Below are 12,286 nucleotides of genomic sequence, written 5' to 3' on the forward strand. Positions count from 1 at the left end.
AAAACCATAAAAAGAGTCCTGTAAAGCCTCAAGAAGAAATAGGCAATGCGGCCGCTTTATGTCATCAGATATGGGAATATAAGTGAAATTAATACACACAAAAGACTTCTTCTCTGGAAAAAAATACTCCACCTTGATGAGTATGTCTTAGATAAGCTAACTTCAATAAATTCTGAGAAAACTTGTCCAAAATGCAGACACTATGCACTAAGTAATATAACATGGATCAACAGCCGTGACTCTGTAAAATAAATATTTACTGAACCAATTTTCGAACTCAGTCTTCATAAGTATCTCTCAGATAAGCATGCATACTTTCATACATGTAACGCCAGTGGTTTCTGGGAAAACTTGTCCCATTGCACACACTATGCACAAAGTTCAAAAGCCTGAAGCAAGGGCCATTACTGAAGTGAATGTACGACACCAATTTTCGAACTCATTTGTGATCGTGACCAGTGACATTCAGTGTGTAAAATTACATTTCTCTAACTTGAATAGTGTTTGAGAAAATTTGTCTACATTGAGAAGTGGACGGACGGACGAACTCGGTTTCTGTATCCCCCGCCCTACTTCGTGGCGGGGGATAAAAAGATAACCTGAGAGATGGGTTGATGAATAAGCCATCTTCTCTGACTTCATCTATTCTAGTTCTTGGTGTCAAAACATAACGACCCATTGATTTTTAAACATTTATCCTAAATCCAAGAAATTTAAACTTCAGTGTATCCAGATATTTGAATGATCCATTCGTTAATTAGGTGTGACCGGCACGCATTATGTAATGGAAATCAATTTCTGGTTTTCGTTCTGAGAGTTCAAAGTTATGGGACTTCTGCGTTTTGGGATTGAACACATCCTAATAAGCCGACGTCATGACGATGTTCAACTAACATCTCCGTGATCTAACGTGTCCTTGGTAACATCGTTCAGTCATTCCTGTCAGTCAAGATGGCGCAATTACATCAATTATCGACCGGTGAAAAGTTTCTTACAATGAGTTTGATAGCAACTTTTATTGTGCTGTCAATTGTGAGAAGGAACAACAGACAAGGGTGTATCAAACAAAATTTAATAGTGACAGTTTTATACTCTAACCTGTTACACGAAAGCAAGCATTGATGGATCTTTCCGCGTCTCCTTTCGAATCCGAAATCGAAAAGTAGACATTTTCAGCAGCCAATGTGGGTAACAGTCTTACAAAAGATGATGTCAACCAACTCCCACGCCGCGTGTCTGTGCCACAATTTATGGAGCTGTTAAAAACACCAGTGTAGAAACTATTTAGAACTAGAGATCGATATAAAACGCGTATATATGTTAATTGCATGTGCAGATACACTACTACTACTACTACTACTACTACTACTACATGAATATGTAGAGGGCGTCATGGTAAATGATAAATACAAAATTCTTTAGACCAACAAACCTGATCTTGTGCTTTTTGATAAATCCAAAGAAATCATATATATGATTATTTTTTTGTCCCTTTTGACACTAATGTGATTGACAAGATTGAGGAAAAACATGGCAGATGTGCAGACCACGCTTGTCACGCTTGCATCCCAAGTACCAAGTTGTCCGACTCCCAATTGTTCTTTGTGCCTTAGGTTTGGTATCTCCCAATGTGTTGACTGACATTGGGAGAGTACCCGGGTTTGTTACCAGGAATACAGCCATTCTGACAATCTGGGTAATGCAGAAGGCTGCAGTGTTGGAGAGTCTTCACATTCTCCGAAAAAGTCTGGGTAGGTTTGACTTGGCAGCGTTTCCTCGTAGAAGTCCCATTCGCTGTCTGGGCTGCGTGTCGAGGGGGCAAGGACCCTAAGCTGATGATGAGCCTAACCAGCCTGACTGTGCCAGGATCACGCAAACCCTCTCTGCTGCATTTTATTATTTAAATCTATAAATAATAATATTATTAACGTCAGCTGCTCACCTGTCCGATGTTAGATTTATACATAGGTATGGTTAATATACTAAATATGTGCACATACACAGACATATAATTTTATCATGTTATACATTTTCCGACAAAACTCGAGCACGCGTGTTGTCAGTGCGATGATTTTGATCCAGATTTCCCTTCGGTCGACTAGACCCGGGTATCATATCTACAGCCTCTGGGTTAGAAGGAGAGGCGTTGGAAGCCTAGGGGTTGCAAAACATTTAAAAATATCATATTTAATTGAAATCCACCCTTTAGTAAACAATAGTTTGGCTCCTGCTGACACCAGTAATATTAGGAGGAATTCCAAAACAGCAATGAACGTGCGGAAAGGAAATAATTGGCCATCAGTGTGGTTGTAGAAGGGATAGCGTATGACAGCAGGGAAGTGGAACAGCTTTACTCCACTACATACTCTCAGGATGAAGGCCACCACAAACCCTACAAAGGAGCCGTACGTATTGCAGCTGCTTACGAAGAGAACGCAGATGAACTGTGGGAAGAGAATCACGTACATCAGGTCAGAGCAAAGTGTGAAAAGTTCATACACACTCTTTACGACGATGGCTATGGTGGCAGCAAGTGCGCCAGCAACAATGACAGTCAGTCTCATCACAAGCACCATTTCCCGATCCGAGGCCTGTAACATATGTAGAGCAGATGAGTAAGGATGCGGTCGTAAAACAGAACAGGGCTTTGTTGACCTTGTCAAATGGACCTTGTCTAGTGGTAGAACGTCCGCCCGGAGAGCGGAAGGTCAGGGGTTCGATCCCCGACCGCGTCATACCAAAAGACGTTAAAAGATGGTACTTGTTGTTACCCTGACTGGCGCTCGGCATTAAGGGGCTAAAACAAGGAGTGGTCGGCTCGGAGTCAGTATACTGTGTCTGAGTGGGGTATTCATGTTAAACTGCGGCATGGTATCTCAGTGAGCTAGCACTATAAATCGGCATCAGTCCGGACTAGTACAAGCAGCCACACACACACACGTGCATGCACGTCGCTATATAAGTGCAATAATCTTGGACGCGACGTTAAAACCCAATTTCACCTCACCTCACATCGGCATCAGTCCGGACTAGTACAAGCAGCCACACAAACACAAACACGTACATGCATGTCGCTATATAAGTGCAATAATCTTGGACGCGACGTTAAACCCCATTTCACCTCACCTCACCTTGTTAAATGTGTCAGTAGAGACAGTTTAAACCTTGTTCGACACAATTCACTGTATTATATCATGGTGCTCACGTTTGTTCTGATGATGCTGCTGTAAATGTTCTTTGTGAAGACTGAAGCTGTGGAGAGTGTGCTAGAGTCTGTGGATGACATGACGGCTGCTGAGACTGCGCCCAGTCACACGATGGATACAGCAACGGGGCAGAGATACTGCAGCGCCATGGGCAGGATAAAGTGCATGTGTTCCTCGGGAATTGGAATTTCACCCGTGTAACCAGTCTGATTCCAATCTGAGTGGTAAACTATATAAGTGAGCCTTATGTGGAATTTAAAATATTCTGCTTGGTGACAACTGTAAAACATTAACATTTTGTACTCGAATATGCCCCCTATACATATATTGTTCGACTTTAGCAAATATTTAATGTATTCGCCCGAAGCAGATATTTGTGTTACCCGGGAATTTTATCTTGGATGGTGGTGAAAAGGGACAATCAAAATTCTGCTTATAGCAACAATAACATGCATGAAATACTCATATCACCCGCAAATATGACATGTCAGGTTGTGAGCAAGGCAAGACATATTGTACAGTTTTCACGATCTGTCCCGGAAACGAGCACAACTGCCATTTTCAGTCTCGTTGCCATGGAAACTCGAAAAATCCCAAACTATCTAAAGACACAAGTTCACCACTCGTGCCAAGTTTGGTTAGATATCTCTCATGGATTTCAGTTTTGCTCCGGAAACGAAATTTGACGGAAGGACGGACGGACAGGACCCATTTCTATATCCCCCTTCCACTTCGTGGCGGGGGATAATACACATAACAAATATCAAAACATGGTACCTGCAGCTGATCCTGCGAAGTCAATGATAGCAGGTGGTATGCTAAGAAGAAGACACATGATGCCTGCAACAACTGATGATGCCAAAGATTGTCTTGTTGTACGGCAGGCCAAAGTTCGTTGATACATCTCCTGCGCAAAACACGAAATCAACGTCAAAATATTAGATTATACTTCCACTCTTCTTCGCCTGGTCCTGTGTTACTCTGTTTTCTCACCTGAAACTTATTCCAACATTGTCCCAAAAGACATACGGCTTTACAAGGTCTTGCAGTGTGGAAACATGAGGTAAAGTCATTATCGGTCAATATTGTCCAATAGAATAGAACATTTACAGCCATAACACTTGTCACATTCCACATGCGACTAGTGTTTATGTAACAAGTCTTCTATTTAACAATTGAACTCTGCAAGGAGTTGGCATTCAAAGCCTTATTTCAAACGAAGGGAGATCTGAGTGGTGCAGGTATGTAAACAGCTTCACATTTGACCAATGGGAATCTGAACCTTAAATTTTATGAATGGAGCATGTATATATCTAGCCTTCTTGTACCAACAATAGCTGGCTTTGACTACTTTTGTGGAAACTTCATCAATGACCAAAGAGAAAGGTCAACTTTCACCATGACATGTGTTTTGAATGCGCTGACATTTTTTGTTTCGTTTGTCTCTTTAACTAAAGCCTTGTGTCAAAACCGAAACCCTGCAATGACTACACAGTGATGTCTCCCATACTGCGGTTCCAAATGACAGACTTGGTACCTTTACCACACAAAATGAGAGTTTAGGTGTTTCGATGTGCAGTTATCCACTTACAGAACCTTACTAATAAAAGACCACCATACTAATACGTATCCGTGTTTCTTCCGAGAATGGCGGAATGGAATTACAGAACTACTAAAATGCAAGTAAGATCATGCCTACCTCCACATTAAAAAACACACCACATTCTCAAACTCAGAGTTTACTGCACATTTATCGTCTTCTAGACCTTTGTCCTCTCCCAAAACAAACATGTCAAACACATGAGATATAACTTACAGTAGCGCTATCTGACAACTTTCCATCAGAATTTTACCTTGGAAATGAGCTAGGTAATAGTAAGCTGCCGTGTCCGCCATCTTGGAATCACAGTATGGATGCCGCCATTGTATAATCATTTTCTGGGACTCGGTTTTGACCGATGACCCAGGGTATCCGGACGCGACTGTGTAAGGTGCCTGCCCTTTACTAAGTCCCACCTGCCACGTTGTTCCCCCAAATATTAGAAGGCCATATTTGTCGAGAAAGTATCCTGACTGTTGCAGTGTTACTTCCCCTTACCACGTTCCCTGGATCCTTTGTAAGTCAGCAGCATGGTTGGTCGCAATGAAAGGGGCTGCAAGCACCTAAGGAAAGACAAAATGTTATGTCAACAGTTAGTTTCCCTGACCACTAATAGCTGATGTAACGTTAAGCAATATTCGCCAACATATTAGGCACACCATCATCGCTCTGACACAGTGGTACCTGTAAACTGAAACGTCTTCAGTTTTCATGATACTAAATCAAACCTAGTGCCTATTTCTGGTCTATAAGTTCTGTGATTCCTCATGAATTTGCCAATGTCAAAATGTTTTGCTACTTTTCAATGAGAGAGTGAGTTGCGTTAATGCCGCTTTAAAACAGCATTCCGGCTACATCACGGAGTGTCAGCTTACTAGGGAAGAAAGCCCGAAGTCTCATGCTTATCACTTTGGTGAAAACCACGAGCGCGGGTATGGTGCTGATAAACCTTGAAACATCATCGAGGCGAACCGGGACTCGAATCAACGATTATAGGTTTCTGGCGTGCTCAATAACCTTTTTCTTGAATGTCAGTCTTTTTTTGTTTAAACATGTTTTCGATCTAGTAAGCGAGTGTAGTTATTGCATAGTCGATAACTTGTGGCGATTACAAGTGTTAGTCACCATTGATCAGTTGGACGATCATTGAAAGGTGTTCATAAAGATGGGTCAAAGAGAAAATTGCTGTACACTGCCAGTCTGTACTATCAGTTTAGGCATGCTAGACACGGACGGATCGAGTCGATAGATTGGTTGTACATCTTTGGTTGTGGTCACTACGATGGGTCGTAGCGAGGATATTCGCAAACCGGCATGCAGTGAAACTCTCTGACATTTCCCAAAGTAGGCTAACACTCTGAGTTATATATCAAAGGGTCTGCATGATCAGAAACAAAACTTCTGTACTTATTCGTGCTAGGGAATTCCCATGGGTTTCCCTGGGAATGTGGAAGTAGCTCGTCATTTCAAGATTACAGTCCCGTAAAAAACGTGTGGACTTCAAAATGTCGTCTAAATTAAAATAATTTTAGCACAAAATATATAATACGTATATGCGTGTAAGAAACTTTGCACGAAACTCGTCACTCAGATAGTCATCCCAAACATATTTGTTATAAATTTGTGAGTGTGTATTTGAAAAACTTGACACAAGGAGTATAGGTTTCACGTTTCTCATCTGTAACCTTTTCTGTGCTATTAAATTGATGTACTGAATACATCTACATGAAGATCAACCTGCATCAGTATGTTGGTCTATATGTGGACATCAATGTATTACGCATAGGTCAGCATTAAGGATAGGTCAGCAATAACATTCTATTACCGAAATGGATGTAATGACTCAGTGGGTCTTACCAGTCCTACAGTTAAGCAGATCAGCTGTACAATGTCTGTGTAGGCGACAGACCATATGCCTCCCACAAAGGTGTAACATATGCTGATGATGGCAGAAACAATGATGGACAGCGTTTCATTCAGGCCAAGGATGAGAGCCACAGTGGAACCTGAAGCAAGAGAGGTCTATTGGGATCCTTATGAATCCAACTGTAGGCTGGGGAAACTGCCCACTGACGACAGTTGTTTAAAGCACATTGTGTTAGTGACGTTGCTGATCACACAAAATAATAATATAAATACATTTACAACATTATAATTGGGAAATTGTTATGAATGTAATAGCAAAGCAATGACGAAACACTTACCGAGTGCGGACAAAATCGCGGCTGTCCAGAAGAGATCTCCCATAAATTGCGGTATGCACATGAGAGCACCCATGAGCCTGCCGTATCGCTCTTGAAAGGGGTCAAACATTGTGATGCAGTTGTCGCGACGTAGACGAGGACAAAAGAGAATACCACCTACATCAAAGTTATCATACTAGATCATAGCTCCCAGGATTGGCATTCAGGTTATGGGAATTTCAAAAAAATTATACCACTCAAAACAGAGGCGAGAAGAAGACGATTCAGTATCAATAAATGGTTTCACAATGTGCGTATGGTTGGTTTTCACACAAATTGGGTTTCATTACCATCCGAATACAACGCATTTGTAGAAAACCAACACACACACACACACACACACACACACACACACACACACACACACACACACACACACACACACACACACACACAGTTGTTAATTCATTGCAGGTGGGGAGGGAGATGTTGAAGACTTTTTCTTTTATCATAGCTCACCGTTCCTCGTTATACTGACATATTGACACAGAGACAGTTTCATTTTCTGATGATGATTATTTAGGACAAATACAGAGTCATGGCCAAGATTTCTGGCTGTGTAGGGTGTTGGTGGACTGCCACTCTAGATCAACCCTTTGGTTGAAGGAATTTGTGGTAACTTTGAAAATGTCACTAGTTGTTTTCCAAATACTGAGATTGTTGTCTATGTGCACAAATCAGTGACATGCAGAGGCATTGTCCTTCATTGAGCCAATCTGATGTCAAAAGGTCGCAAGGAGTGACATCCTTGAAACGATTTACCAGAAAAAAGTGAGTGAGTGAGTTGGGTTTAGTGCCGCTTTTAACAGTATTCCAGTTATATCGCGGCGTGTCAGATTTATGTGTGTGTGTGTGTGTGGGGGGGGGGGGGGGAAAGCCCGAAGTGATGCAGGTCTCAGACGTTTACCACTTCGGTGAAACCCACGAGCACGGGTATGGTGCTGACAAACCTAGAAACATAATTGGTGCGAACCGGAATTCGAACCCACAATCTTAGGTTTCTGGCGACGTAACTCAGCACAGCACAGTGAATCACGGCACCTTAGACGACTGGGCCACCCGTGCCCTCTTACCAGAAAAGATCATGACAGAGTAGTAAATACAAACTAATACCTGTTACCTCTTTCTACCATGGTTTAATTTTGAATGCAAACAACCCCGAAACGCTTGTAATTAGGCAGAAGGCACTATAGAGAAATAATTATAAACTCCCAGTATATATTTACAACTCTTTGTGAAAAGGCGAGAGCGGAAGTTCCGGGGTTCGATCCCTGACCGCGTCATACCAAAAGACGTTAAATGATGGTACTTGTTGTTACCCTGTCTGGCGCTCGACATTAAGCAGCTAAAACAAGGACTGGTCGGCTCAGAGTCTGATTTGGGTATTGATATTAAACTGCGGCATGGTATCTCAGTGAGCTAGCACTATAAATCGGCATCAGTCCGGACTTATACAAGCAGTACACACACACACACACACACACACACACACACACACACACACACTCACACACACACACACACATGCATGCACGTCGCTTTATAAGTGCAATAATCTTGGACGCGACGTTAAAACCCACTTCACATCACCTTGTGAATAGGCTGATGAGTAAAATGACAAGAATTTACCAATGATGAGAGACAGTGAGTAGCCAATAGGGGCCTGCATCCAGGCAAATCCTCTTTTGGCAACAATTTCTGCAGTCCCATTGATGAAGCCGCCACCGACCCATGTGGCTAGAACAAGAAACATAAAAGAATAAAACTTAACCTACTGCATTATTTTTAAAACTCGATAATGTCTTAGAGCCACATCTCGGGAAATATGGCATCAGTCAGGCAATACAGGTTAATTCGCTTCTCAGATTCTCAGAAGGCACTAGTCCTTGATAGCAAAAACATTTTTCTGAAAAGTAATCAAATTGGGTTTGAACTTCCTGCACGAAAATGGGTTTTACGTTTTCAACATGTGCTTACACTTTACCACATTGTTGTCTATGGTGGTTAGGCTTTATTTAACTGAGCTTGTTGATTTGAAGAGATTACCACACTCCTAAAGTCCTAAATGTTTAATTTTTTTTATATTTAAGTTGGTTGAGATTGGACAGTTTGTGAACTAAATGTTATTTGGGGATGCTTTGCCTGTTCAGGAGAGAGTACAATAACTTTGACGTTGGGAAGTTCATGTGTCATCAGTACCATCAGATGGGCCTGATTGTCATTCAACAAGTGGCCTAGGATCATGGACTCAGTTATACTAAGATTTTCTCTTCATGCTCAAAACTTAAGCCTTTTTCGCGCATTTTAGCTATATTTCACAATTTATTTATGCTAAACTTGAGAACTTCCACGTTTAGGAAAGGCAAAGGCAAGTTGTCAATCGTTTGTGCGTGTATTTTAAATATATATTAAATATATATACTGAGTCAAATTAAAAACTTTACATTTTTAAAAGTAATCCCATATTTCACATACAACGGAAAAATGTATCAGAGAAAGTAATTTTTAATCATTAATGTCCAAAGAAGGATTTTGATTAACAATGGTAACCATAATTTGTTCCAAGCACCTACGGTATTCGGTAATAACATCAACAGTTTAATTCATAAGTCCCAAGCACGAGAATCTGATGGCACACAAGTTCAGTAGCGTGTATGGCCACCATGTGCGTTGACATCTGCCACACAACGCCTCCGCATGGACCTTGTGATGCTTGTGAACACATGATTGGGAAGAAGACGCCATTGTTGCTGCAAACTGGTGCCAAGATCTTGCAAATTCTGTGGTTGGTTCTGGAGAGAGAGCAGACTTCTGCCAAGAGCATCCCAGACGTGTTCGATGGGATTGAGGTCGGGAGACCTTGAGGGCCAGTCCATGACGTTGACTCCCGCATTCTGAAGGAAATTCCTTTTCAAAATTGCTGTGTGGGGTCTGGCATTGTCGTGTTGGACGATCAAACCGGGTCCATGTGCTGCCATAAAAGGCAGAAGTTCTGGTGCCAGTACCTGGTCGCGGTAAGCAGCACCGTTGAGGTTGCCACGGATGACAAGAAGCCTGGAACGTGCATTGCCGCAGAAAGCACCCCACACCACGATACTTCCGCCTCGAACCCTGTCAACTTCCTGTACACAACACTGTGCGTAACGTTCATGACGGCGCCTCCACACCCTCGCCCTACCATCAGCAAATTGAAGATTAAATCGGGATTCATCTTTGAAGACGACTTGATTCCAATTCCTCTGAGTCCATCGTAAGTGTCGCTGTGCCCACAATTGACGTTGACGTCTGTGTAATTGAGTCAGAATTGGACCGCAGTATGGCCTTCGTGCTTGAAGATGAGCAGTTCTCAGACGGTTTCGAACAGTTTGCGCACTCAGTCTACCCCTAAACAGTTCATTTCTGGTTGATGTAGCCGTCAAAAATCGGTTACGGAGGTGACGTAAGACAATCTGACGATCCTCTGCATGTGACGCGTTTGCTGTAGACGCGTCTGTAAATCATAAACAGTCTGTCGACTACAACCCATCGTCTTTGCGACTTCAGCTACGGACGTTCCCGTCTGCAACATGCCGATGGCACGTTCAAGTTGCACATTTGAAAGGCGTGGCATGACAAATTGACGTAAAGACTTTTGTTTTCTTGTGTTTTTCTTTTTTTGTTAAAGACTGCTAACAAGTATGGCTGAAAACACATGCGGTATTATGGCCACGTGACCAGTTGCACGTTTAAAACCACTTTTGCCACTATAGTGCTGTGCACATGATTTTGATCGATTCACCTGCACAAAAACGGGTGTTATCTGAAGACAATACGTGGCCATTACTGTTTAAATACACAATAAGGGCCCACAATGACAACTGGTCAATATGTTAACAGTTTAGGATTGTGAAGTTTTTAATTTGGTTCAGTATATATAAAGGGGTCTTAACCGAGCTTGTCCTACAAGAGGACCACCACCCAGAGAAAAGACCTCAAACTAGGATTGCATGGCTTCCCACAATCCTTGCAGTGTCAATGGTTTCTACCTGTTAGCGTGAAGAAAGATATGACAGCACCCATGTTTCGATCAGCCAATAAGATCCCAACGATTGTCGTGGATTTTTTCACCCTCCCAGCAACGACGCCTACGACGACGATGACGAGGTAGAAGATGATGACGGATATTATCCCGGCGATGTTGACTGTCATATTGACCTTGTGTTAAGACTAGAAACTAAGGAACAAGTCGATTACATGGTTAAATATTATGAATCAGCAGTGACTTTTTGCTATTACAGAACATACAGTCATATGATCTGTATTTTTAGCATGTAAACAAAAGAACGCAGTAAAGGTAGAAGGCTCGTTTTCCTTGATGTTGGGGGAAAGGCCCGTTTCGGCCATGCATTTCTCAGACATGTAGTACTTTCTTGAAATTCACTAGCACAGGTGTAACGCAGAGGCGCTAACCCACGAACATAGGTTTCTTGCGCCACTAAGAAACGGATTTATGTACATGATTGGGTCATCTGTGCTCCCCACCCACCCACCCTCGTTACATATGAAATTGGCCAATATTATGGACAAGTTTTTCCTGGAGTGACTCACTACAGGTGAACTCCAGAAATGATGAGATTACTTAACTGAAAGAACAATGAACTTTAAAAATATTGTAACATGTGAATCTCCATTCCTTGTTGTCACTACGCCTCGTGTGCACAACACACCTTATAGAAGACATCTGTGATTGTGGTTACCAATGGTTACATAATGACAAAACAAATGCTTGTGCCTCCTCTTCTTGTTGCGGTATTTGCGATGCCCATAAGATGACACCAGATTGAGCGCCGTTTTTAACAGTATTCCAGTTATATCGCGGCGTGTCAGCTTTATGTGGGAGGAAAGCCCGAAGTGATTCAGGTCTCAGACGTTTACCGCTTCGGTGAAACCCACGAGCACAGGTATGGCGCTGACAACCCTAGAAACATCGGGGCGAACCAACAATCATAGGTTTCTGGCGTGCCAAATGGTCGCAACTCTGCACAGCAAAGCGCGGTTCCTTAGACGACTGGGCCACCCGTGCCCCTGACACTAGATTGAAACTGTTTCAATACAAACAGCTGAATTTAATGTGTAACCACATAAAGATGCAAAGCCTATGGGAATGCTGAATGATGACATCCCCAATACCGGTTGAGTCTAGGTTTTTTTCTGCTCCCCTTCTGACTAATTGTTAGTTTGATACAGTAATTTGGATG

The 12,286-nt window shown here is 42.3% G+C and overlaps 1 pseudogene; it reads right to left on the reverse strand.

Annotated features, from left to right (window-relative positions):
* Positions 1-2,022: 2,022 nt before the first annotated feature.
* On the reverse strand, positions 2,023-11,237 carry LOC139467568 (high-affinity choline transporter 1-like; annotated as a pseudogene).
* Positions 11,238-12,286: the final 1,049 nt, after the last annotated feature.

This window comes from Haliotis cracherodii, unplaced genomic scaffold (genome assembly GCF_022045235.1).
Source record: "Haliotis cracherodii isolate W230 unplaced genomic scaffold, xgHalCrac1.p SCAF_2, whole genome shotgun sequence".
In the NCBI taxonomy this organism is placed as follows: Eukaryota; Metazoa; Mollusca; class Gastropoda; order Lepetellida; family Haliotidae; genus Haliotis; species Haliotis cracherodii.